Consider the following 6,000-nt stretch of genomic DNA (forward strand, 5'->3'; position numbering starts at 1 on the left):
GCCTTAACTTCTGAAATGTGAATCTTGATGACTTTCTGGGGACTTGATCACCCACCATATAAATGGACTCTGTGCTCTGATGCCCACTCAAGCTTCTGATAGGAGTGGCTCCATTCTGTGTTTGTTTAGTATTGCGTTTCTGCCAAGTGCATGTGTGTTCTGGATGGTCAGAAAAAAAGGTGCCATTCATAGAGGACATTCTGTCCATCTGACCTAAAAAGACAGGTACCATATCCCTTATTGCTAGGAGTCTTAGCTAGGGTCACCCACATAGGTTCCTGGGAGTTTCTCTTGTCCTAGATTTCTAGTTCATCCCAGAGATGTCTCCTTTCTCTCTCCTTCTATCCTTCCCACACTTGATCCATGTTTCCCCTCTAACCACTTCTCCCACTCAGTTCCCTCCATCCACTCCAGATGCCTCCTGTAACCAGGCAAGACTTTCAATGGAGGGATGGGGACACCAACCCACACACAAAACTTTAGACCCACAGTTTGTCCTAACTACAGGATGTGAAGGATATATATGGAGCAGAAATTTAGGGAATGGTCAACTAATGACTGGCCACACTTGAGACCCCTGCCATGGGAAAAAGCCAACCCCTGACACTGATAATGGTATTCTCTTATAGTTGCAGACAGGAGCCTAGCATAGCTGTCATGAGAGAGGCTTCACCCAGCAGTTGATGGAAACTGATGCAGAGACCCACAGTCAAACACTAGATGGAGGTTGGAGGATGTTGTAGAAGGGGGAGGGGAAAAATTGAAGGAGTCAGAGAGGTCAAGGACACCATAAGAAAACCTACAGAAACTAACCAAGGCCAATAGTGGCTCACAGAGACTCAACTACCAACCAGAGAGCATTCATGGAACAGACTAAGCCCTTCTACACATATGTAACAGATGTCCAACTTGGTCTTCATGTGGGACCCCTAACAGCATGAACAGGGGCTGTCTCTGACTCTGTTGCCTGTCTTTGGCTTCCTTTCACCTAACTGGGCTGCTTTGTCTAGCCTCACTAGGAGGAGATGCATTTAGTCCTACTGCAAATTGATACGTCAAGAGTATCCATGGAAGTCCTCCCCTTCACTGAGGAGAAAAGGAGGGAGGTGGGGGAGATGAGGTGAGAGGGAGGAACTGGAAGAGAGGAGGGAAGGGAAGCTTCAATCTAGATGTAAAAAAAATAAATACATTAATTTTAAAAGAAAGTGTGACAGAAAAACTTATTAAAACCAACCCCTTTAACACTCGTACTTTTCTGAGATGATGAAACCAACTGAACAAGAACACACCCACCCACACACACCCACACACCCACACCCACCCACACACAAGTAAAGTAGAAAGTAGACTTGGGAAAAAGAAATTTGGTGGGGGCTGGGTAAGGGAATGAGAGGATAATAGGGTACTTTGATTATAATAAAACATCATACACACATATGAAACACATATGAGAAATTGTAAAAGAATAAACAGAACAAGTAAAAGTACCACATGAAAAAGAAGATAGGAATCACCTGACATCATCTGGTTTATGTCTTCTGCTGGTCCCCAGTGGCAACTGCAACCTGGAAACTTTTGTATATCCTTGAGGTACCAGGGTGCTTGTCCTTGAAATGTGACCAAAATACATCTTATTTTAAAAGGGTGAATAAAGAGTCTCATACAGGATATAACACCCCCAAACCCACAATCCCTGAAATTGAACAGAGTCACCAGGATCCTCCCTGTTGAAGTAAACAGTAAAAGCCAACATGGAAAGAGAACTCTGAGGCCAACTGAGGCACCAGCCAGGTAAGCTACCTGCAGGCTGTGTTGTGTGATTCAGGTTCCCAGATCATGAGCTGTCACCCATGCTGGGGTGAGGTTTGGTGGTGCTGCTGTCTTTGAGTCATTTCTGCTCCTGCAAGTAACCCCAATAATCCAAGTTGGATTTTGATGCTATCCCTACTTAGGACTGTCATCCACTCCCTCACTCAGTGAGTAGACATGTGTGTTGTGTCTCCCCAGAAGTCTTATCACACATATGTAAACACATTTCAATGGCATCTGGAGGTCAAATCAGAGTGTCTAAAGAATATTAGGATTCTCCTTAAAAAAAAAAAATCACTCCTATGAAGGCAGCAGAGTAAATGTTAAAAACTACAACTTTCCCCCAGAACTACAGGCTGCAACTTTTTTGTTTCCTTTCATCTTTATCAAACTATAGCGATGAGTAAAAATTATATCCATGTGTGGACAGTACTTTAGTGTACAAAAGCAAAGACTAGCTGGATCTCTTAAAGCACCCTTCACCTCATGTGTACCCCTATAGCCTCTCCTCACATCTCCTCATAACTCCTCACGATCCCTCCTCGCATCGTCTCTGTGCGTTTTCCTCTTCTTCCGTCACAGTCTTTCCATGCACCCTCTCCTCACAGGCTGCCTTCACATCTTCTCTCAGCCTCTCCTCAGACCCCTTTCTCATCATCTCTTTTTGGCCTTCCCTCTCATCCTCTCCCTGTATCTTTTCCTAATTCCCTTCTCACATTGTGTCTTCCTTAAGGTCACTACTGCTGTGATGAAACGCCATGACCAAAAGCAACTTGGAGAGGCTTACACTTCCACATATTACAGCCCATCAATGAAGAGGCCAGGGAAGGAATTCAAATATGGTGGGAACCTAGACGCTGGAGCTGATGTAGAGGCCATGGAGGAGTGCCGCTTACTGGTTTGTTCCCTATGGCTTGCTCTTCCTACTTTCTTATAGAACCCAGGACCAGAAGCCTAAGGATGGCATCACCTACAATGGGCAGGACTCTCACCCACCAATCACTAATTAAGAAATGCCCTACACACTTGTCCACCACCAAGTCTTAAGGAGGCATTTTCGTTTTTCTTTTTATCAAATTTATTTACTCACTTTATGTCCCAATATAAACCCCCTTCCTCCCAGCACCCCCTTCATGCAGATCCTCCTCCCATTCCTCCCTTCCCATCTCCTTTGAGAAGGGGAGCCTCCTCCTACTGCACATCAAATTGCTGCAGGACTAGGCTCATCCTCTCCCACTGAGGCCAGACAAGGTTGCCCATTTAGAGAAATAGGATCCACAGGCAGGCAGACAGCCCCCCTCCTGCTGTTGGGGGACATGCATGATGACCAAGATGCTCATCTGCTACATCCGTGCAGGGGGCCTAGGTTCAGCCCTTGTATGCTCTTTGGTTGGTGGTTCAGTCTGTGGGAGCCTCCAAGGGTCTGGGTTAGTTAGTTTTTCTGTGGAGTCCCTGTCCCCTTTGGATTCCTCAATTCTTCCCTTAACTCTTCCACAAGATTCCCTGAGCTCCATCTAACGTTTGGCTGTGGGTATCTGCATCTCTTTCCATTGGCTTCTGGGTGGAGCTTCTCAAAGGACAATTATGCTAGGATCCTGTCTACAGTGTACAGAGTATCATTACTAGCGTCAGGGACTGGTTCTTGTCTGTGGGATAGGTCTCAATTTGTGGTAGTCATTGCTTGGCCACTCCTTCCCTCTCTGATCTTTGTTCTTGCACATCTTGTAGGCTTGACATGTTTTGGGTTGAAGGTTTTGTGGATGGGTTGCTGTCCTTAAACCCTTCACCAGGAGTCCCTGGTTACAGGAAGTGGCCACTTCAGGATCCATATCTCCCACTGCTAGGAGTCTCAGTCCCCACAGGCTTCACCCATTCCAGATCTCTGGCACATCCTAGATATTGTCCTCCCCCAACTGCTGATGTTCCTTCTCTCTCCTCTACTCTCCCTACACCTGATCCCAACCATGTCTGCCCCATTCCCCGCCCCAACCCCTCTCCTATCCAGTTCCCTCCCTCCATCCACCTCTGATACATATTTTATTTCTCCTTCTGAGAAAGATTCAACCATTAGAGGCATTTTCTTAATTGAAATCATCATTTCAGATGACTGTAGCTTGTGTCAGTTGATATAAAAATATTCAGGACAATTGACCCCTTGTCAGTTTGACACTCAAACTTATCACCATAAAGCTGAAAACTTTCCTTTCTCATTCATCCCAAAATCTCATATTATAAACATAAATGGTTTTAAAAGTCCCACGATGTTTACAAATTCAAACATTAAAAATTTAGTTCCTTTAAAATATCCTGTCTCTGTAGAAATTCAAATTGTCTTTTAAAAGTCCAAAATCTTTCAACTTACTTCAAGAAGGAAGAATCAGGGCATGTTCACAATCATATCAAAGCAAAACCAAACCCCAACAATGTAAATAACAACATATACAACATCTGAGGCTGACTTACAATTTTCTGGACTGTTCCAAAGGGTTTTGGTTACTTCTCCAGCTCCACCCTCTGTAGCACACGTTGCTTGTCTTCTAACCTAAGGAAGACTCCACTCCACAGTTGCTGCTGTTCTTGGTGGCGGTTCCATGATACTGGCATCTCCAAAATACTGAACTGCCCTCTCACTAGTAGCCTATCCTAGCCTCTCCATGATCTTCAGCTTCTCTGTGTGACTCCTTCAATCTTGAGCCTTCAACTGCTACTAAGGCTTTACCCCTTTACTGGCCTATACAGTACGAAGCCTCAGCTGTTCTCCATGACCACTCTATGCTTTCAAAACCAAAATCAGTACACCTGGGTGACTCTTAACACTACCAAGATCAGCTGTCAGCTCGAGGTACAACCTTGGCTGCCTCTGGAATGCAACTTCTCTGTGCTGATTCTCAGGAAATAGTTTCCGGATTTCACCTCAATGATGCTGGCCTCGTTCACCACTAATTTCTAAGCTCTAGCTGGCCAGCATCAATGGTCTGAGTAAATCAAAGGTTTTACTTTAATGTTTCTGGTCTCTTGTTAATCTCAGCTGATTCTTCAGCTCCAGTGGACCAGAAACCATAGATTTTTCACACAAAATGGCTCAGCGGAGCTCTTGCTTCTCTCTGCAACGTCACAAGCCTGACCTCCATTTTCTGTACTTCTCTCAACATTCTTATCCTCAAAGCTCCAACAGAACAGCTCACTGAGGTCTCAACACTCAATGGCTCTTCTAGCCCAAATTACCAAAGTCCTTCCACAGTCTTCCACAAAACATCATCAGGTCTGTTATAGCGACACCTCATTATCCTGATACGTACTTCTGTCCTAGTTAAGGTGGGCACTGCTGTGATGATATACCATGACCAAAAGCAACTTGGGGTAGAAAGGGCTTATTTGGCTTACACTTGAATACCATAGTTCATCATTGAAGGAAGTCAGGATAGGAACTCAAGCAGGGCTGGAACCTGGAGGCAGGAACTGATGCAGAGGCCATGGAGAGGGTGCTGCTACAGGCTTGCCTACAGCCAGATTTTACAGAGACATTTTCTAAGTTGGGGTTTCCTCTTCTCAGATTACTCTATCGAGTGTCAAGTTGACATAAAAACTGTCTACATTGTCTTTTCATATTCCGTTCTAAGAAACTACTCAAATTCTGCGATTTTGTGATGAGATCTCCTAAAATCTTTAACTTCCAGGAACACTGTCTCTCACAGGAGTTTTGAAGGAGTTCTAAACCATATGTCACACGATATCATACTCCCCTAGATGCATCCAAGGTATCATCAGGACCAGCAGCCATTAGGCTATGTAAGCTGTAGTCTGTATTATTCGCACCTGTTACTTGAAGTTCTAATTCTGTGGTCACCATGCTGAACCTTCGGTCCTCAGAACTTTCTTGTCTTAAACATGAACCTTGGACATAATCTCCTTGGTTCATACTCCTGCTCTGACACCAATTCACTTCCATAATCTTGACATTTTTAGGTTCTACATATGAGAAAGATGGTGAAGTATTTGACTTCCATACCTGGGCTGTGTGTGTGTGTGTGTGTGTCTGTGTGTGTCTGTGTGTCTGTGTGTCTGTGTGTCTGTGTGTGTCTGTGTGTCTGTGTGTGTCTCTCTCTCTGTGTGTGTGTGTGTATTTATAAACTTGGTTATGAATGTTTTAAGGAAAGAATATCTTTAAGCCATAGAAACAAAGGGTCTGTG

The sequence above is a fragment of the Grammomys surdaster genome, unplaced genomic scaffold (assembly GCF_004785775.1).
Source record: "Grammomys surdaster isolate TR1022 unplaced genomic scaffold, NIH_TR_1.0 188, whole genome shotgun sequence".
Classification (NCBI taxonomy): domain Eukaryota; kingdom Metazoa; phylum Chordata; class Mammalia; order Rodentia; family Muridae; genus Grammomys; species Grammomys surdaster.